Genomic DNA, 23,891 nt, shown 5'->3' on the forward strand with positions numbered 1-23,891 from the left:
GAAGAAATCAAAATTTTGGGTAGTAATGAAACTCCCACTTTGGATTTCAAGGAATTAAATTATGATAATTGCTCCTTGTTTGAATGCATTTCTTTGATGCAATCCATTGCAAATTCTCCACATGCTTATAGCCAAAGCAAAGCCTTTACCGCGCATATCGTAGATGCTATGATGAAATCTCTTGAAGAGAAGCTTGAACTAGAAGTCTCTATACCTAGAAAACTTCATGATGAGTGGGAACCTACTATCAAAATCAAGATCAAAAACTATGAGTGCAATGCTTTGTGTGATTTGGGTGCTAGTGTTTCCGCGATTCCAAAGTCTTTATGTGATATTCTTGGTTTTCATGAGATTGAAGAGTGTTCTCTTAATTTGCATCTTGCGGATTCTACTGTCAAGAAACCCATGGGAAGGATCGCTGATGTTCTTATTGTTGCAAATAAGAACTATGTACCTGTGGATTTCATTGTACTTGACATACATTGCAATCCTTCATGTCCCATTATTCTTGGTAGACCTTTCCTAAGGACTATTGGTGCTATCATCGATATGAAGGAAGGGAATATTAGATTTCAATTTCCTTTAAAGAAGGGCATGGAGCACTTCCCTAGAAAGAAAATAAGATTGCCTTACGAATCTATGATGAAGGCTACTTATGGTTTGAGCACCAAAGATGACTATACGTGATTCCATCACCTTTTGCCTAGCTAAGGGCGTTAAACAAAAGCGCTTGTTGGGAGGCAACCCAACGAATCTATCCTTTTTCTTTCTGTTTTGTGTTTTCCACACTTTCGTAATTCTGTTATGATTGTGTTTTTTGTGTTTCTTTTTGCGTTTGTGCCAAGCAAAACCGTTATGATTAGTCTTGGGGATGATCGTTTGGTCATGCTGGAAAAGACAGAAACTTTCTACTCACGAAAAGAATTTTCATTTTTTACTTCTGTAAGAGCTTTTGAGTTGATTCTTTTTGCTGCTGATTGCTATGCAAATTCTTCAGACTGTCGTAATTGTTCAGAATTTTTGAAGTACCAGAAGTATACGAAGTATACAGATTGCTACAGACTGGTCTGCTGTTAACAGATTCTGTTTTTGGTGAGTTGGTTGCTTATTTTGATGAAACTATGGATAGTATCGGGGGGTATTAGCCATGGAAGATTGAAAATACAGTAATCCAACATCAACATAAGTATAATTTAAGTTTTCTACAGTACCTAAGGAAGTGGTGGTTTTCTTTCTTATACTAAGTATATCACGAGTTTCTGTTTAAGTTTCGTGTTGTGAAGTTTTCAAGTTTTGGGTGAGGTTCTTATGGACAAAAAGATAAAGAGTGGCAAGAGCTCAAGCTTGGGGATGCCAAAGGCACCCCAAGATGATTCAAGGATGCCATAAAAGCCTAAGCATGGGGATGCCCCGGGAAGGCATCCCCTCTTTCGTCTTCAATCCATCGGTAACGTTACTTGGGGCTATATTTTAACTCACCACATGTTATGTGTTTTGCTTGGAGCGTCTTGTATCGTAGGAGTATTTTATTTTTGTTGTGTCACAATCATCCTTACTGCACACCTAGAGAGAGATACATGCACTCACCGTGATTTTGTCGAGCTTCACTTATATCCTTTGGTAGACAATCCAGCTCACATGTGCTTCACTTATATCTTTTGAGCTAGTTGATTTTGCTCTATGTGCTTCACTTATATCTTTTAGAGAACAGTGGTGCGTGGCTTAGTCTCAAAAGGGGTAGTTATCCAAAGGGATATGAAAACTTCCACCTTCATGTGCATTGAATAGTTAGATAAGTTTGATTCATCTCAATTAGTTTTGAGTTGTGGTTGTGGTAATATTGAAGTTATGCTAGTAAGGTGTTGTGGATCTAGAAATACTTGTGTTGAAGTTAATGATTCCCGTAGCATGCACGTATGGTGAACCGCTATGTGATGAAGTCTGAGCATGATTAGTCTATTGATTGTCATCCTTTGTGTGGCGGTCGGGATCACGCGATGGTTTATACCTACCAACCCTTCCCCTAGGAGTATGCGTTGAATACTTTGTTTCGATTACTACTAAAACTTTTGCAACAATTATATGAGTTATTCATGACTAATGTTGAGTCCATGGTTTAGATGCACTTTTACCTTCCACCATCACTATCTCCTTAGTGTCGTGCAACTTTCGTCGGTGCACAAAACCCACCATTAGCCTCCCTCAAAACAACCACCATACCTACCTACTATGGCCTTTTCAAAGTCATTCCGAGATATATTGCCATGCAACTACCACCATGACATGTGCCACCACGTCTACATTGCCATTGCATGATCGTAAGATAGCTAGCATGATGTTTCCATTAATGTCTATGCCATGCTAGATCATTGTCACGGTACACTACCGAAGGCATTCCATATAGAGTCATCGTTGCTCTAAGTTTTAAGTTGAGAGTGTGATGATCATCATTGATGGAGCATTGTCCCATGTGAGGAAATAAAAGAGGCCAAAGATGCCCACCAAAAATAAAAATAAAAAAAAGAGGCCAAAGATGCCCACCAAAAATAAAAATAAAAGAGAAAAAGAGAGAAGGGACAATGCTACTATCCTTCCACACTTGTGCTTATTAAGCACCATGATCTTCATGATTGAGAGTCTCTCATTTTGTCACCACCATATAGCTAGTGGGAAATTTTCATTACATAACTTGGCTTGTATATTCCAATGATAGGTTTCCTCAAATTTGCCTTAGGTCTTCGTGAGCAAGCAAGTTGGATGCACACCCACTACTTTTCTTTAAGAGCTTTCACATACTCTTAGCTCTAGTGTATCATTTGTATGGCAATCCCTACTCATTCACATTGATATCTATTGATGAGCATCTCCACAGCTCATTGATATGCCTAGTTAATGTGATCATGTTCTCCTTGTTTGTCTTGCAACCTCAACCACACTCCACACCACTTATAGTGCTAAAACCATGGCTCACGCTCATGTATTGTGTGAGAGTTGAAAAGGTTTGAGAAAGTAAAGGTGTGCAAACAATTACTTGGCCAATACCGGGGTTGTGCATGATTTAAATTCGTTGTGCAATGATGATAGAGCATAGCCAAACTATATGCTTTTGTAGGGATAACTTTCTTTTGGCCTTTTTATTTTGAAAGTTCATGATTACCTTGCTAGTTTGCTTTAATTATTATTGTTTCCACGTCAATAGCAAACTATTGTTTTGAATCTAATGGATCTGAACATTCACGTCACATAAGAGGAATTACAAAAGACATCTATGCTAGGTAGCATGAAGGCATCAAAAATTCATTCTTTATCACTTCCCTACTCGAGGACGAGCACGAGTTAAGCTTGGGGATGCTTGATACGTCTCAAACGTATTTATAATTTTTTATGGTTTCATGCGGTTATCTTGTCATCTTTGGATGTTTTATGTACCTTTTATATCTTTTTTGGTACTAACTTATTAATTCAGTGCCAAATGTCAGTTCCTATTTTTTCTGCGTTTTTGGCTCTTTTCAGATCTGATTTTGGAACGGAGTCCAAACGGAATAAAATCCCCGAAATAAATTTTTCCCGAACAGAAGAAGATTAGGGGGCTTGAGTGCCAAGGCAGGAGAGCTACAGGGGGGCACAAGCCCTGTGGCCGCCACCAGGGGGCGGCGGCTAGCAAGCTTGTGGCCTCCCTGGCGCCCCCCTGACCTAGCTCCTTCGCCTATATATTCCCTAAAATACAGAAGAAAAAAATAGGGGAATCCACGAAAACACTTTTCCGCCGCCGCAAGCTTCCGTTTTCGCAAGATCCCATCTGGAGACCCTTCCCGGTGCCCTGCCGGAGGGGACTTTGGAGTTGGAGGGCTTTTATCGTAGATATGAGATTGTCCATCTACATCATGTCATCTTGCTTAAGGCGTTACTCTGTTCTTTTGGACTTAATACACTAGATGCATGCTCGATAGCGGTCGACGTGTGCAGTAATAGTAGTAGATGCAGAAAGTATCGGTCTACTTGTTTTGGACGTGATGCCTATAGATATAATCATTGCCATGGATGACATCACGACTTTGCGCAGTTCTATCAATTGCTCGACAGCAATTTGTTCACCCACCGTCTACTTGCTTTCATGAGAGAAGCCACTAGTGAACACTACAGCCCCCGGGTCTATTCACACCTATCGTTTCCACTTTCGCTTTTACTTTGCTTTCTTACTTTGTTGCTTTCAGTTCTCACTTGGCAAACAATCTATAAGGGATTGACAACCCCTTCATAGCGTTAGGAGCAAGCTCTTTGTGTTTGTGCACGTACTTGTGATATTCCTTCACTGGATTGATACCTTGGTTCTCAAAGCTGAGGGAAATACTTACCGCCGCTGTCCTACATCACCCTTTCCGCTTCGAGGGAACACCAACGCAAGGCTCCAAGGCCACGGGGGAAATCCTTTGCATATTTTCCTAGGAAGTCCCTAAAGGCGTAGCCGTAGCAGAAGGATTCCTGGTGCCGTTGCTGAGGAGTATCAAGACAAAAATAGTCTCCCGTCAACACGTGTTTCTGGCGCCGTTGGAAGGTCTTTTGTTGCAGTAGCACTTGGCCACTCGCACGCTCGAACTTCTGCGACTCGAGGGACCGGATACTTGGGCTTCTTCTCACTTCCATCATCCTTGGGGTCATGGCTTGAAGAGCCTATTAAGAACCTCCTCATCTTTTCCCTTTTCTATCTCTGAAAATTTCTGAAATTTCTAGTGACTCAAAGGAAAAGTGAACAAGGCTCAACTAAACTCGTAGCAACTACTCCCACAAGTGCCTAGAGACCATATTACGCATCAAAACTACTTGGGACCATCTAAAATTAGCATGCAAAGCTCAAGAACATGGTCACCAAGGCAGCAAAAATACGCGAAGTATAAGGCACTAGAGCAAAAACTAATTGGACCAATGGAGGAGTTACTTACCAAGGTGTAATTTCCCCAAAACAGTTCGGAGAATGGTGCTTTGAGCAAAGAGATCGAAAATCCCAGCAAGAGGAGCAAGAACACGGGTTTGAGCTACAAAACGATTTTTTCTAGAGGTAGGAGAACCAGATGGGAGCTAGAATGAGTGGAGGGGGTGCACGTGGGCCCCACAAGCCGGGTAGGCGCGGCCCGGGGGTGCCCGCGCCTCCAGGGCTTGTGGCCCACTGGTGCAGCCCCCAGACTAGCTCTTTGTCTCAGTATTTTTCAAAAATTCCAGAAAAAATCATACTTGATTTTCAGGACGTTCGGAGAACTTTCATTTTCGGGGTACTTTTCTACGGGGCGCTAAAACAGAAAACAGGGAAAACTAAACTAAATCTATCATTTTTCTTCTAAGCAACCGAAGGTGAAAGCTTGGAACAGAGGTTTGTGACTCCTCGATTCATCCATCTCATGGTCATCGAAATAAATCCGTCAATGAGGTTGATTAAGTCTCCTTGACAAACCTTTTAGAATTGCAAAAGAGAATGGAGAATTTTCGAAAAGTCACTAGGTCACCTCAATGGGGATGTGTATTTTCCCAACAAGCAAATCATACTTCATCTTACCAGGAGGTATAGGGCATTCAAATCTCCCAATAAGAATCGATGAAGTTTTTTCGATAGCATTGATGCAATGTACTCGTTATTGTTTCTTCGGAAAGTGCATCGTATGCTCATTACCGTTGACGTGGAAAGTGACATTGCCTTTGTTGCAATCTATAACAGCCCCTACAATGTTTAAAAAGGTTCTTCCGAGGATCACCGCCATGGCATCGTCCTCGGGAATATCCAAGATAACAAAGTCTGTTAAGATAGTGACATTGGAAACCACAAGAGGCACATCCTCGCAAATGCCGATAGGGAAAGCAGTTGATTTGTCGGCCATTTGCAGGGAGATTTCAATGGGTGTCAACTTATCCAGCTCAAGTCTATGATAAAGAGAGAGAGGCATAACACTAACACCGGCTCCAAGGTCGCATAAAGCAGTACCTTTAATGGAGCAAGGTATAGTGGGCACACCGGGATCACCTAGTTTCTTTGGAGTTCCACCCTTGAAGGTATAATTAGCGAGCATGGTGGAAATCTCCACCTCAGGTACCCTCCTCTTATTAGTAACAATATCCTTCATGTACTTAGCATAAGGAGACATTTTGAGCATATCTGTCAAACGCATTTGCAGAAAGACAGGTCTAATCATTTCAACAAAGCGCTCAAAATCCTCATCATCCTTTTTCTTGGATGGTTTAGGAGGAAAGGGCATGGGTTTCTGAACCCATGGTTCCCTTTCTTTACTATGCTTCCTAGCAGCGAAGTCGTTCTTATCATATCTTCTATTCTTAGGTTGTGGGTTATCAAGATCAACAGGTTCAATCTCCACATCCTTATCATTGCTAGGTTGAGCATCTTCATGAACATCACTATTGATATTATCATTAGGCTCATGTTCATCACCAGATTGTGTTTCAGCATCAGAGGCAGAGACATCGTTTGGACTCTCAGGTGTATCAACATCAGGGTAGCTAGCGTGCAAGTTCCTATCATCTCTCTTCTTCTTTTTAGGATGACTAGGTGCATCAGTGCTAACTCCTTGAGAATCTTGTTCAATTCTCTTTGGATGACCCTCAGGATACAAAGGTTCCTGAGTCATTCTACCGCCTCTAGTAATGACTCTAACAGAATTGTCATTCAACTCATTGAGCAAGTCATTCTGAGCCTTAAGTACTTGTTCTACCTGAGTAGTAACCATAGAGGCATGTTTACTCACAAGCTTAAGATCATTGACATTTCTGTCCACACAAGCATTTAAATGACTAAGCATACGAGCATTCTGTTCCAATTGTCTGCTAACATAATCGTTGAAACTCTGTTGTTTGGCAACAAAGTTATCAAATTCATCCAGGCATAGGCTAGCAGGTTTATCAAAAGGAATATCACTCTCATCAAACCTACGCAGAGAATTTACTTCTACTACCTCTATCGGGTTATCGAGACCATGGATCTCTTTGATAGGTGGTAGATTTTTGACTTCTTTAGATTTAATGCCTTTCTCTCGCATAGATTTCTGAGCTTCTTGCATATCTTCTAGACTGAGGAATAGAATACCTCTTTTCTTCGGAGTTGGCTTAGGAGGTGGTTCGGGAATAGTCCAAGCATTCTCATTGCACAAGATGTTATTTAATAGGATCTCAGCTTGTTCTACTGTTCGTTCCCTAAAAATACAACCGGCACAACTATCTAGGTGGTCTCTGGAAGCATCGGTAAGTCCATTATAGAAGATATCAAGTATCTCATTATTCTCAAGAGGGTGATCAGGCAAAGCATTCGGTAGTTGGACGAGCCTCCCCCAAGCTTGTGGGAGACTCTCTTCTTCAGCTTGAGCAAAATTGTATATTTCCTGCAAGGCAGCTTGCTTCTTATGGGCAGGGAAATATTTTTCATAGAATTAGTAGACCATATCCTGGGGGCTACGCGTCACGCCCAAGATGCGACCCTATCCTCAATTTGGCACGAAGGCACATCAGGGATAGAAGCGCATCTCGTCGTGTCGCAAGAATGGATATCGTTACAAGTACATGTACTGAAAAGAAGAGATATATATATAATTGGCTTACAGTCGCAACAAGCTACATCAGAGTCACAGCAGTACAATACATAATAATCATGAAGAAGAGCAGGGTCCGACTACGGGCGAAAACAAACGAGAAAAGAAGAACGACGTCCATCCTTGCTATCCCAGGCTGCCAACCTGGAACCCATCCTAGATCGATGAAGAAGAAGAAGAAGCAACTACAAATGAACAATCAACGCGCTCGCGTCAAATAACCATTACTTGTACCTGCAACTGGTGTTGTAGTAATCTGTGAGCCACAGGGGACTCAGCAATCTCATTTCCAAAGGTATCAAGACTGCCAAAGCTTAATGGGTGAGGTATGGTTAAGTGGTGAGGTTGCAGCAGCGGCTAAGCATATATCTGGTGGCTAAACTTACGAGTACAAGAAATAAGAGGGGGAAGATCTACGCATAACGGACGTGACTACTGATGATCAAATGAATGATCGTGAACACCTACCTACGTCAGACATAACCCCACCGTGTCCTCGATCGGAGAAGGAACTCACGAAAGAGACAGTCACGGTTACGCACGCAGTTGGCAAGTTTTAAATAAGTTAACTTCAAGTTATCTAGAACCGGTGTTAAATAAAGTTTCCACGTTGCCACATAACCACGGGCACGGCTTTCCGAAAAGATTTAACCCGGTAGGGGTGCTCCAACTAATCCATCACAAATTACCACAAGCCGCATAGAAATCCTCGATCACGAAGCTCACGATCTCATCGGAGTCCTTAGTGGAAAACCTCAACTCTGAGATTACCCAAAGCATCACTGGAATCCCGATGCACAAGATATCTCGTCAAAGGTAAAACTAATCCAGCAAGGCCACCCGGTGTGTCGACGATCCCGATAGGAGCCGCGTATCTTGTTCTCAGGACACGACGGATGAGCAGCGCGTACGGAGGCCTGATAGAAATCACCCAAGTTTCCCTGGGTTGGCCCCGCACAGTGCTCTGTTTTGGACCAGCACCATCAGCACTGGCCCTCCCTGTATTATGTAGAATTACTCCTCGGGTAGCGCTAACTCCCTATGCATTTCAGTATTATCAAAATTATTATGTTGGGCAAATGTAGTACCAATGTTGGGCCTTGCCAGACCAGCTTTAATCTAAAACAAATTATCAAGGGGGTCCCCATAACAACCCCGATCATGTTAGGAGTGCTCAATCATGGAACATAACACTGGTAGCCGAAACTAAGGGGGCAAAGGTGGAACAAAACACCAGGCTAGAAAGGTCAAGCCTTCCACCTTTTACCAAGTATATAGGTGCATTAAATTAAATAATATTTAATATGGTGATATGACAAGGGACCCATGTTTTCACATGGTAGCAACTGCACCTGCAACTAGCAACACTAACACAGGGTTAAGCAAGCGGTAACATAGCCAATCAGTGGTTTGCTAGGTTGAACAGGTTGAAGGTTTTCATGGCATTGTTGAGAGGCTGATATATAACATGTGGTAGGCATCGAGACATAATCGATAGAAGAGATAAAACTAGCATGGCAATGATAGTAATGGTATCTAGGGCAATGGTCATCTTGCCTGAGATCCCGCTTGGAAGAAGAACGGCGTGAAGCAGAAGAACCGATGTAGTCGAACGGGTCCTCACAATCCGACACGCTTGCGGAACACTATCGAGACAGAGGAAACCGGAAACAAGCATCAACACACGAGATTCACCACACGATGCACAACACATATGATGCATGAGCAGCTGAACACATGCAAGACAGAGCATGACAATTCACGACAAACAAACACTACACAATAAGTGAAGTTCAATATGCAACGAGTTGCATATCGACGAAACTTCACATACGAGTTATTTAGTTCTTTCCCGATTAGGTACTCGGCAATATTAAATGTTATTAAACATGGCAAGAGGTGAAGCGCAATTAAACTACTTATCTAGGAATTTTAAATGAGGTCGAAAATGACGTATAGCATCTCCGAGACGACCTCACATGTTAATTTACAATTCTGTCCAGATCTGAACTAACGTGTTTAATTAGTTGTTAAACAGCAAAACAAATAGGTTCACGTGATTCTACGCGTTGTTACAAGCAATTTACACATAGAGAACATCTCCAACGGAGCTACGGAACAAAAACTACGAGCAAAACGAGATATCACTACAATCTGCCCAAAACAGCCACATAGCATTTTCTACACCCCACAACTACGAACTACACAAACCAAATGGCTCCAACAAGGCATGGAACAGTAGAGGGCAAGAAGCACTACAACAAACAACTAACAACAGCTAGCATGGAAGCATGGAACACCAGGAGAAGAAGTCACAAAATGGCTTCTCACACACAGTTTCAGACTTAGTGAAAATAGCAGTTTATGAAGCTGAAGTTTTCGATCTGAAGGCATATTGACAGCAGCAAAACCATAAGCTACAGGACTCCAAATGGCATGAAAATACACAGCATTCTAGAGAATCCTAAAGTCTACAACTAACTCCATTGCACCAACGTCAAAAGAGCTACAGATCACAAGATAGAAGCAAGACAAGACAGCAACAAAACATAACAGATCTCAGACTTAGAAATATTTCAGCATCTCTAAAACATCACTATTTCCTAGCAAGTAAAGAACAAGCAAACCACACCTAAACATGCATTTCTATTGCAACCAAAAATACCAGGGGCTAGACTAAACATCAAAGGCCAACTCTCTAGTTGACAACTCTCTCAAACGAAGCACGGAATAAATCCTACAAAAATAGACAAGAGGGCAACATAGCAAAATATCGCGTGAACTAACTTGCTCAAAAGCTAAAAATAAATACACAGAAAAATCAGGATTTTTCTACCCCGAAAACATATAAAACATGTGGGGTTGCAACACAAAAATATTGCCACACGTAAATGCGAGATAATGTCCTAAACACGGAAAATAAACTAGCGGCAAACCCTACATGCAAAAATACCAATACCTACTCTAAAAAAACAAGGCAAAGGGGTTCCTAAAACATGAACATTTCTACTACGGCATTCGAGCTATTCAAACACGCGCGGAAAATAAATGCGGGCACTATCCTATTGAGACAGCACGTAAATCTATGCATTCGACACGTCAAACAACGTCAAACAATTATGAAAGTTATAAATTCGGATTCTAGGCGAAATTCTACACCAAAACCATATACAATACGACTCGATCCGACTTACGGTTAAAAACATACGGACGTTAGAAATACCTAAAATAATCCAGAAATATCTAATCCGGAAATAGATTCTAATAAAATCCTACCGGGCCGAACCTGCCTAATGGGCCTAAACAGGCACCGTAAGATACGCAACAAAATGCTAGGGCGAGGAATAGCTCACCTTGGGGGGCCTCGGGCCGGCTCAGGATGAGCCTCGCGGTGGAGGAGCTGGGTCGGCGGCTCGCGGGGGTTGGGCCACTAGGGCGCTGCAGGCTGGCGCGGGCCCACGAGGGGGTCAACGTGGCCGCGGGCGCTGGCGGCTGGGGCTCGGCACAGGGTGCGAGGAGGCCGACTGCCTCGGAGGGGGCGCCTGGCTCGATCCAGATCAAGCGGGAACGCGCCGACCGGCTGCGGGATCGAGGCCCTCGATCGGAGGACCCGCTGGCAGCGGCCGCTCGGGTCCTCGGGCGGAGGTGGAGACGCAGGGAACTGCGGCGCTGACGCGAGCACAGAGGCGGGGCAGCTCGGGATGAGGGGAGAGGATGGAGGCGAGGGGTTGTGCGTGGGCTCTCTATTTTTTTGGGCAGGAGGCGGCGCTGTCGAGGGAAGGGCTGGCGGCTGCAGGGGCGCACTCGTTGTTGGCTGCCTGGCGGGGAAAGCTAGGTGGGCTAGGGAATGGATCTGGCGCCTGATTGGGAGGTGGATAAAAACGAGGAAGGAGACCAGGTGGTGTGCAGCGGCGGCGCCGATGGGACAGGGGATAATTTCTAGGGTTTCGGTCTATTTGAGCTAGGGTAGTCTATATAGCTAGAGGGTTAGGTATAGGGGCATCTGGACCCTCCGATTTAGATCGGATGGTCAAGATAATTAGGTTCGGGAGTGCAATGGACAAACCGATGACGATTTGCGGTAAAACGGGGTTGATCCGGATCCAACGGTCACGACCGTCGGGCTCGGGTTCCGGGAGGTTTTCGAACTGGGCTGCGCGTAGGGTCGATGCACTGTGCACACGGGCTAGGCGGAGATGAGAGGGAAAACAGGCACCTGGCAACGTATTTTAAAAACACCGACAACTGTTTGACGGTAGACCGAATACGGTGCCGCTACGGTCGACCGTTCGGGTACCAGACGGACTCCGATCGCGACGAAATTTGACAGGCGGCCTAGCTATATCTAATTTCGACCGCATGGCAAGTTTCACCCCGATCAGAGAAAGTTTTCAACACACTTCTAAAACAGGGTTTTGACGATGCCGCGGGCGCGTGCGTGTGCGGTCGGGCTCAGAACGGACAACGACGTGAACCGGCAACTAACAACGGATGCAAGTTTTGAAAACTGGCGGCAACGAAGATGCCGATGCAATGCAGATGATGCAAATGATGCAATGATGATGCGACAAAAGAAAATAGACACACGACGAAAACGGAATAGAAGGGGAATCTTGTGGAACGTCGGCATCGGGCTGTCACAAATCTCCTACACTACAAGAGGATCTCGCCCCGAGATCCAAGAATGAAAAGGGGGAGAGGATGAGAAAGAACAAGAGGTAAAAATTAATCGCTTCTTTGACAACGAGTGAAACCAACGATCCTTGAAAGTTGCAAAGAGATGAGGAATGATATGAAAAACAAGCAAGAATTCACGGAAAATTTCGGCAGCACTTCGGTAGGAAAATGGGACAAAAAATTCGATAAGATGGAAGAAATAGACAATATTCTTAGCCAACAACTAAATATAACAAGGGAACGCCATTATCTTGATAGAACAACATGATAGACCCAAAAGAGCAACATCACAATGCCTCCGGAAGAAGAGAATATGAACTAGCTCATACGGAAGAAGAGAATGAAGAGAGAATGACAACTACTAACTCCAATGAACTTGGCAAGCATCCTTGCAAGAAGAATTGGACGGAGTTGTTAAAAACAACAACGAAAAGAACAAGATAGTAGTGGGCTTATGGAAACCTATTCAAACTAATGAAGTGACAACCAGCCACTAACAAAAACAAGGATTGATTAGGAGAAACAAGATATGAACAATTTCTTACACCAAGAGGATACATTGAGAACTTGGATTAATGACAAGCACCATGATAGCAAGAATCCAAATGAAAAGCTTTAGGTGAAGTCCAAACCAAGATAGCTCAATGAAGAAATCATGGGTTGAAACATGTCTCATGATCATACAATTGGTGGGTTTAATTATCTCGTTCTTGAAAGGAAATCTCTTTGAGGCTCCTACACTAACAAGAATGCTATAATACCACCTCAAAGGCTTAAGGAAGAACAAATGCACTTGGAAATGCAAGAGAAGAAAACTTGAGGTTCTCCAATAAGAATCTTTAAGAACACTTGAGAATGAATTGATATCGTGAGCCACTCCAGAAGTAGAATTCAGATAACTATGAACAAGAATAAGAATTATGTTATGCTCATCCTTCATCAAATTAAATTGATGACAAGCAATGGATTTAGCATGCAGCTTATTCTTCTGAAAAGATTAAGGAGAGATACGAGCACAAACTAGAAGAAATCTTGAAAGAAACACCGGTACGAATTCACAATTGAATGGGAATACCAAGAATTAATGGAGATACATGATAATGATAAGATCATGATCCACCTGAGATAAAAACTTAAACAAGACACTGGATAACCGAGAGACGAACAAAGAGACAACAATTGAGAAGAATTGAGGATGAAAGCTAAAAGCTGAGAACGAAGAATCTTCTAAACTGATGGCCTTCGGAGGATCGAGAATGAAAACAACTCAGAATGCACCAGATAGCCAGAAAGGGATTACTCATGATTGACAACAATTCAAGATGATGCCACAAGGCTGAAATGACGAATCTCCAAGAGAATGGACCAAGATTTGAGAGAGACACGCCTTCGGTCTACCAAGTTGAAAAAGAAGACGAGAAACAACACCAAGGATCATGAGACACTCTGGAATAAAGAAGAATGCAAGGTTGAGCCAAATATGAAAATTACTTCGAATAGATCTTGAAGAAGTAATATGACTGATGGAAATCATACATACGTCATAGTTGAAAAGAATTAAATATCTCCGGGAAAAAAATTAGAAGAGCCAGGAAATATCCTGGGAAAGAACCTGTGGGTTATGGGCCCACTCAAAGAAACCACCGTTGAAAAGATTGCTCAGAAAGACATATATTGCCCCGGTACAAATGAAAACTAGATGAGGTTAGCACCCCGAAATAATTAAAGAATTGAAAACAAGAAACTTCTGAGATAACTTCAACGCTTCGGATAGAATAGAGATAACTGAATAAACAAGATATGTTGATAAGAATCTCCAACAAGGGAAAGATTTACAAGGATGAATAGGATATAATGAACACGGACAACTAAATTGAATTCACCGAAAAAGATAAAAAGACTGAATAAAGATGAACATGAAGTCCTGAGAATCTTCACAACAAATCACCGGATAGGACACGGAATAAAAGATAGCGGAAGCAACAATGAAATGAAATGCACTTGGATGATATCCAATTACTGAAGAAAAGGGCGGGAGGGCAGGGAAAAACAAAGACGACTTGGGACAGACGAGATGAACTCTGGATGAAATGAGAGAATGATCTTGCAAAAAATTGGAGAGGGTTGAATTAACTTAAGAGAAGCACACTGGTTGCAAAAGAATTAACATGACGACTCCTGTTGACAAGAATTGACATGACAATCTGATTAAGCAAACGGATTAGCATTCCCATGAAAATATGAGAACACCACTTAGGAAAGATTTGAAATCACCACTTGATATCGAAGCAACTTGAATTACCATACTCCAACAAAACAAAGGGATGAGGCTTACAATTAGCCAGAACAAACTCATGAGAAAGATTTCCGTTTGATATTTTCATCAACAGGATCGCACGGGCTCGAACCTTACAGTAACCATCAAGTGCAAGGCAGTGCACCCGACATTCGAAGCGTCCCCGAGTCATAGCAAGCTACAAGGACTCTTTAAGACACAACGAGAACCGCTATAAGTCGACCGTCAACAAACGAATCCACTAGATGTCGAACCCCAACCTAACATCATGCATTTGTTGGAAGATTTTCCTATAAGTAACTACTTGAATTCCCACCTAAGAATTCCCGAAATATCTGGTCATTCAATCTGGTACACGGATACAAGGAGTAATATTCACACAACTCCTATACTAACCCGTCACCTGTATCACCTCCGTCAACACACAACCAGAATCTCGGACCTTCATCTACAACAGACCCTCGTGATCACAACGATACAAAGTATGGCAGTACTCCCGAACAATCTGCACCAGTACTCGAGACATCGGGGTTATCTCGCCACTACTAGTATTGAAGCAATTACGAACATCCTTCGTTCTGAGATACTAAGAAATCTGAATGATAACGATGTGCTCAAGAATCCCCTAGAGCTCAACTCCCCGGAAGAAATCAAGTCAGACAGGAGGCACCAAGCCAGAACTCCGTCACATCGGCATCATATAGATTCCAAAAATATCTGCGTGATCCTAAAAAACTTTTGGGTGAGAAGGGGAGTAGAATTAAAATATTACGTCAAGATTCCTCACGAGAGCATAGAAGAGGAGAAAAAAGAATCCTACTCTCTGATATATAACTAGACTCAAAGTAATTTTTCACTAGACTCGACTCGGCCAAGTTCGATCAATCAAGGGGGCTCCTAGGTCGGTACTGCTCTGATACCAACTTGTCACGCCCAAGATGCGACCCTATCCTCAATTTGGCGCGAAGGCATCGACACGGATAGAAGCGCATCTTGTCGTGTCGCAAGAATGGATATCGTTACAATTACATGTACTGAAAAGAAGATATATATATATATATATATATATATATATAGAATTGGCTTACACTCGCCACAGGCTACATCAGAGTCACAGCACTACAATACATAACCATCATGAAGAAGAGCACGATCCGACTACGGACGAAAAAAACGAGAAAAGAAGAACGACGTCCATCCTTGCTAACCCAGGCTGCCGGCCTGGAACCCATCCTAGATCGATGAAGAAGAAGAAGAAGAAGAAGCAACTCCAAACGAACAATCAACGCGCTCGCGTCAAATAACCTTTACCTGTACCTGCAACTGATGATGTAGTATTCTGTGAGCCACAGGGGACTCAGCAATCTCATTTCCAAAGGTATCAAGACTAGCAAAGCTTATTGGGTGAGGTATGGTTAAGTGGTGAGGTTGCAGCAGCGGCTAAGCATATATCTGGTGGCTAAACTTACGAGTACAAGAAATAAGAGGGGGAAGATCTACGCATAACGGACATGACTACTGATGATCAAATGAATGATCCTGAACACCTACCTATGTCAGACATAACCCCACCGTGTCCTCGATCGGAGAAGGAACTCACGAAAGAGACAGTCACGGTTACGCACGCAGTTGGCAAGTTTTAAATAAGTTAACTTCAAGATATCTAGAACCAGTGTTAAACAAAGTTTCCACGTTGCCACATAACCGCGGGCACGGCTTTCCGAAAAGATTTAACCCTGCAGGGATGCTCCAACTTGTCCATCACAAATTACCACAAGCCGCATAGAAATCCTCGATCACGAAGCTCGCGATCTCGTCAGACTCCTTAGTGGAAAACCTCAACTCTGAGATTACTCAGAGCATCACCGGAATCCCGATGCACAAGATATCTTGTTAAAGGTAAAACTAATCCAGTAAGGCCACCCGGCGTGTCGACGATCCCGATAGGTGCCGCGTATCTCGTTCTCAGGACACGACGGATGAGCGACGCGTACGGAGGCCTGATAGAAATCACCCAAGTTTCCCTTGGTTGGCCCCACACAGTGCTCTGTTTTGGACCACCACCATCAGCACTGGCCCTCCCTGTATTATGTAGAATTACTCCTCGCGTAGTGCTAACTCCCTATGCATTTCAGTATTATCAAAATTATTATGTTGGGCAAATGTAGTACCAATGTTGGGCCTTGCCAGACCAGCTTTAATCTAAAACGGATTATCAAGGGGGTCCCCATATAAACCCCGATCGTGTTAGGAGCGCTCACTCATGGAACATAACACCGGTAGCCGAAACTAAGGGGGCAAAGGTGAAACAAAACAACAGGCTAGAAAGGCCGAGCCTTCCACCTTTTACCAAGTATATAGGTGCATTAAATTAAATAACGTTTAATATGGTGATATGACAAGGGACCCATGTTTTCACATGGTAGCAACTGCACCTGCAAGTAGCAACGCTAACACAGGGTTAAGCAAGCGGTAACTTAGCCAATCAGTGGTTTGCTAGGTTGAACAGGTTGAAGGTTTTCATGGCGTTGTTGAGAGGCTGATATATAACATGTGGTAGGCATCGAGACATAAACGATAGCATCGAAATAACTAGCATGGCAATGATAGTAATGGTGTTTGGGAAATGGTCATCTTGCCTGAGATCCCGCTTGGAAGAAGAACGACTCCGTGAAGCAGACGAACCGATGTAGTCGAACGGGTCCTCACAATCCGACACGCTTGCGGAACTCTATCGAGACGGAGGAAACCGGAAACAAGCATCAACACACGAGATTCACCACACGATGCACAACATATATGATGCATGAGCAGCTGAACACATGCAAGAACCGACATGACAATTCACGACAAACAAACACTACACAATAAGTGAAGTTCAATATGCAACGAGTTGCATATCGACGAAACTTTACATACGAGTTATTTAGTTCTTTCCCGATTAGGTACTCGGCAATATTAAATGTTATTAAACATGGCAAGAGGTGAAGCGCCATTAGACTACTTATCTAGGCATTTTAAATGAGGTCGAAAATGACGTATAGCATCTCCGAGACGACCTCACATGTTAATTTACAATTCTGTCCAGATCTGAACTAACGCGTTTAATTAGTTGTTAAACAGAAAAAAAATAGGTTCACATGATTCTACGCATCGTTACAAGCAATTTACACATAGAGAACATCTCCAACGGAGCTACGGAACGAAAACTACGAGCAAAACAAGATATCATTACAATCTACCCAAAACAGCCACATGGCATTTTCTACACCCCGCAACTACGAGCTACACAAATCCAAATGGCTCCAACAAGGCATGGCACGATAGAGGGCAAGAAGCACTACAACAAACACCTAACAACAACTAGAATGGAAGCATGGAACACTAGGAGAAGAAGTCACAAAATGTCTTCTCACACACAGTTTCAGACTTAGTGAAAATAGCAGTTTATGAAGCTGCAGTTTTCGATCTGAAGGAATATTGACAGCAGCAAAACCATAATCTAAAGGAGTCCAAATGGCATGAAAACTCACAGCATGCTAGAGAATCCTAAAGTCTACAACTAACTCCATTACACCAACCTCAAAAGAGCTACAGATCACAAGATAGAAGCAAGACAAAACAGCAACAAAACATAACAGATCTCGGACTTAGAAATATTTCAGCATCTCTAAAACATCACTATTTCCTAGCAAGTAAAGAACAAGAAAACCACACCTAAACATGCATTTCTATTGCAACCAAAAATACCAGGGGCTAGACTAAACATCAAAGGCCAACTCTCTAGTTGACAACTCTCTCAAACGAAGCACGGAATAAATCCTATGAAAATAGACAAGAGGGCAACATAGCAAAATATCGCGCGAACTAACTTGCTCAAAAGCTAAAACTAAATAGAGAGAAAAATCCTATGGATTTTTGTACCCCAAAAACATATAAAACATGTGGGGTTGCAACACAAGATGCGGTCCTTTCCGATCTGGGGGTCGAGGCCCCGAATAGGAAAGAAGCGCATCTAAGCGTTTCGCAAGCAAGTAACATAGCACAAATAATAATAAAAGTAGACAATTCGGGATTCAATTGTCTTCTCATTAATAACTCAGAGTACATCACAGATACAATCAAGGTAGTTCCGCTACGGACTACAAAACATGAAAATGCTATGCTACCCTGCCTGCAGGCCCACGATCACGACCACGCCTCAGTCCTCTGGATAGTTCACGTAGAGGCGGTCTGTCTCCTCGTCGTACTGCCATGCCAGCTGAGTGCCGTCGGGATCATCTGTCTCTGGGATACCTGTACCTGTTGGGAGTTTCGGAGGAATCCGTGAGCCACGGGGACTCAGCAATCTAAGACCTTGGTGCCAGAACTAGTCATGTTATTAGGTAGGGTAAGGGTGAGGTGTATGAGGCTGCAGCAACGTAAGCTGGATTTAGTGGCTAACTTACGTAAACAGTTATGAAGGTGGTCTACAATAGCGGTCGTGAATACTTGATCACTAAGTGATCCTGATCACCTACCTACGGCATTCATAACCCCACCGTGTTTTCGATCGAAGAGAGATCTTCGAGGGGACAGTCACGGCTATGCACATCGTTGGCAATTTTATTAGCTTATGTTTAAGTTCTCTAATACCGGATGTTAACAAAATATTCCAAGTTGCCACATAACCGCGGGAACGGCTTTCCGAAAGATTAAACCCTGCAGGAGTGCTCCAACTAGTCCATCACAAACGTACACAGGCCGCAAAGGCATCCTCTATCATGAATCTCGTGATCTCGTCGGATTCCTTAGAGGAAAACCTCAACTGTGGGGAAAACCAAAGCTTCACTGGGATTCCTATACGCAAGATATACCGCTAAGGTAAGGCAAGGCTAGCAGGACCTCCCGACGTCTCGACGACCCCGATAAGAGCTGCGTATATCAGTCTCAGGACACGACGGATAGAAAATCCTACAAGACCCAAACCTCAAGTTTCCCTGTGGTGGCCCCCGCAGCCTGTCCATGTTGGACCAACACTCATGCGGAGCACTGGCCCGGGTTGTTGATTAAAATCCTCGGGGTAGCAATTCCCTATGCAGTTTATTATTAAGTGATTAGCAAATTAACACCAATGTTGGGTCCTGCCGGACAAGCCTTAGCACTACACGATTTATCAAGGAGGTCCCCATAACAACCCCGAACGTGTTAGGAGCGATCAATATGGAATCAAACACCGGTAACCGGTAACTAAGGAGGCAATAACGGAGCAAAGCACCCGGCAAAAGGCTAGGCCTCCCGTCATTTGCCAAGTATATAGGTGCACAAATTAAATAACAGAATTTAAAATAATGATATCAAGCTCATGTTATCACATGATTCAAAGCACCTGCATCTAGCAACACTAACATTAGTAGCTGAGCAAAGCCTATTAGCCATACAAGTTTTGCTAGGAAGGGGAACAGTGGTTGGGCTCATGGCATATGAAAAGGCAATTTAATTTCAGTGGTAGGCAGCGAGCAATATGACATGGAAACGAAACTAGCATAACAAGTCTAGAGATGGAATCAAGGTCATATCATCTTGCGTGTGATATCCTCAGCTTGGAATGGTTCTGGTTCGTCCTGCACATACTCTCCTGACTCCACGTATTCTTTCTCTGATCCCGGTGCTACCCAACATAAGAATAACAACCAATGAATAGCAGCACCACAAGATGCAACAATCACATGATGCATGAGATGAAAAATGAGCATGCACCGCTATTTCTATCACTAGCACAAGCGAAAGAAACTACTACAAGTTTCTGGATAGCACTGTACACTAAGCTATTTTTACATGCATGAGGATGGCATGAACAGATGCGGCTCGTGAAAGCGATGCAAAACCATATAAAGAACATTGCAAACGGAGCTATGGATCAACGGGAATCAACGAAACAAGATATGAAGCTCTACGTGGAAGAATCAACACCACACCCACAATTGGCACAAATCTGGTATCCCCAGGTTGCCAAGATGTATAACAACCCAACATGAATGGATTGGAGCAAAGTAAGAACACCACAACATCAACTAAGCACACACAATGATCAAAAATGACTATACAACTCAATCTGCCCCAATCTGCATCTTAGCTCTTTGTGAGCTACATGCAACATAGCTACAGCCCTCCGAATAGACAAATAATATATGTGGCTGTAGCCAACCAAGAACACTACAAGCACCAGCAAGAATCACAGCAAAAGGAATTAAACTCTAGAAGATACAAGGCCACAAACTTTCCCAAAACCATCAGATCTCAGGGACTTGGTGAAAATTCCTGCACCTGACTTTCCCTTACCACTCTGCTACTGTCAACTATTCGACGGAGCAGAGAGTTCACGCAAGGTAAGGAAACCCCTGCAGTATGTTGTGCCGAGAAATCAAAGAAATAAAAAGGTGCCGCGGGGGGGAGGGGGGGTCGAACCCTGCACCTGCATCAGGCACAACAGGACACAAACCACTGGGCTACGCTACGGTGTCTGATCTAACATGCGCAACAAACGAACTGAAGGAGGTTCCCTCTGCTGATCTACTGCCGGCGGCAGACCGGAAAAGGGGAAGGCCCTCACCGGCGACATGGGTCAAATCAATCAACGGCTCGTGGAGGGGAGTAAGCCCACACACGCACGGGCTCATTTCATGTGCTAACTGCACCCGAGGGGCTCTACTACGGCGCAGCGACGGCGAGCGGCGGCGCTGGCGACAGAGAGCAAGCATGCGACAAACCTACGGCTACCGCACCCGATCTGGGACAGGGAGGAGGGAGGAGAAGCACTACCTCGCGCACGATTCGATGAAGGAGCGGCTCGTAGAGGAAGTAGTGGAGGAAGGCCGTCGGGGAAGCTACTCATCGGAGGGAATGCGCCGCCGGCAAGCAGTGGACGCAACGTGGGGGAGGTCGATCTCGCGGCGGGATCGGGCTCCTCGAGGCGTCCTCGAGCTGCTAGAGTCGTCATAGAGGAGGTAGGGGAAGTAGATCGACGGCGACGGCGTGCTCCTACCCGTCGGCCATGGCGATCCCGTGCACTTCCCACCTTGCTGCGACGAGAGAGAGAGGGGGGATCGGGATCTAGGCATTGCGGCGGCGGGGAGGAACCCTAACACGACTGCACGGACGCCAAGGGGGGTTAGATAGCAGGAGAGGAGGAGCGCGAGGGCGTCCCGTCGGCCATGTGCTGTCGTTCCTCTCGGTGGAGCAGAGGGGGGGTTAGTGAGGATGACATGTGGGGTCGCCTGCCTCGCTGGAAAGGGAGGAGGACGACGCACCGCACGCGTGAGCTCGGAAGGAGTTGGGCTGGGTCGCGCTGGTCGCTTTGCCACTAGCGACAGATAGAGGAGGGGGCCTGAGAGGGGTTTGTTCTTTTAAATAAACACAACAAAGGATTTAAAACCACTCGCAGTTCTGTTGGGGTAAAAATTAAAGCAAAAAATGCCCCTGGTCATAAGGAATTATGACCTATATGAATAAAATAGAAAAACAATATTTGGAGCAATTTGAATAAATGCAAAACAGTAATTTATTTACTATTTTGGATTTATTTGCACCCTTAAAACCAAGATACAAATCAGCAAATACACACCTTGGCATCCTCCACAAAATAGACTAAATCCTGGGCATTTTTGAAACAAGGTTGGGACAAGTGAATTTTGAATTGGGGAATTAAAAGAGAGAGAGAGGTTGCAACAAGACAAGCTCACTACATTTAGGACCATCATCACATTGCATCATAGAACACCTCAACAGCACACAACATCACAAAGTAACTATTCCCAAGACCACCACATCACAAGAACTTCTAAGATCATATGGCAACAACGTAAGACAAGGGCATGCAATGATATGCTATGCATGCATGCATGGGAAGGAAGGGAAAAGAAACAAGGGACACCACATGAGGTCATGGCACAAATGCTATCATCAATACACTGACAAGGTGGACCCACATGCAATAGGTTCCAAATAACGCAAGGTTACATCTGGGGCACTACAAACTCTCCCACACTACAAAGAAGATCTAGCCCTCGAGCACTTTGAGAAATTTGACAGTCTTGTTACGGGTCTTGTGCTCAGTCGCCTTGAGAACCGCAACTGGATGCTCATGATAAGAAAGATCAGGCTGAAGGTCGATATCTTGAAGATGCACAGTGCGCTCGGGGGTCTTGAAACACCTCCGAAGCTGAGAAACATGGAACACATCATGGACATTTGCAAAGGTTGACGGAAGCTCGAATTGGTACGCAAGGTCGCCCCTCTTGCCAACCACTCTGAACGGAACAACAAAACGAGGCGCAAGCTTGCCTTTGATGCCAAAGCGTTGCATACCCTTCATAGGCGACACCTTGAGATAGACAAAATCATCAAGCTCATAAGACATGTCACGGTGCTTGCTATCGTAATAGCTCTTCTGACGGGACTGAGCTGCTCTGAAGTTGTCGCGAATGATCCGACACATCTCCTCAGCTGCTTCTATCATATCATTGCCAAGGATCTGACACTCGCCGGTCTCGGACCAGTTGAGTAGAGTACGGCACTTTCTACCATAGAGAATTTCAAACGCAGCCTTGCCAGAACTAGCTTGATAACTGTTGTTATATGAGAACTCCGCAAAAGGCAGACAATCTTCCCACTTCATGCCAAAAGAGATAACACAGGCTCTCAGCATATCCTCAAGAACTTGATTCACTCTCTCCACTTGACCACTAGTCTGAGGGTGGAACTCTGTGCTGAAGCGGATCTTCGTGCCCATAGCAGACTGAAAGGAGTCCCAGAACTTGGAAGTGAAGATACTTCCGCGATCTGAAGAGATCATCATCGGCACGCCGTGCAAAGAGACAATCCTGGAGGTGTACAACTTGTTGGAAATATGCCCTAGAGGCAATAATAAATTAGTTATTATTATATTTCTTAGTTCATGATAATCGTTTATTATCCATGCTATAATTGTATTGATTGGAAACACAATACTTGTGTGGATACATAGACAAAACAATGTCCCTAGTAAGCCTCTAGTTGACTAGCTCGTTTATCAAAGATGGTCAAGGTTTACTGGCCATAGGCAAGTGTTGTCACTTGATAACGGGATCACATCATTAGGAGAATCATGTGATGGACCAGACCCAAACAAATAGACGTAACATGTTGATCGTGTCATTTTGTTGCTACTATTTTCTGCGTGTCAAGTATTTGTTCCTATGACCATGAGATCATATGACTCACGGACACCGGAGGAATGCTTTGTGTGTATCAAACGTCGCAACGTAACTGGGTGACTATAAAGATGCTCTACAGGTATCTCCGAAGGTGTTCGTTGA

This window comes from Hordeum vulgare, chromosome 5H (genome assembly GCF_904849725.1).
Source record: "Hordeum vulgare subsp. vulgare chromosome 5H, MorexV3_pseudomolecules_assembly, whole genome shotgun sequence".
Classification (NCBI taxonomy): domain Eukaryota; kingdom Viridiplantae; phylum Streptophyta; class Magnoliopsida; order Poales; family Poaceae; genus Hordeum; species Hordeum vulgare.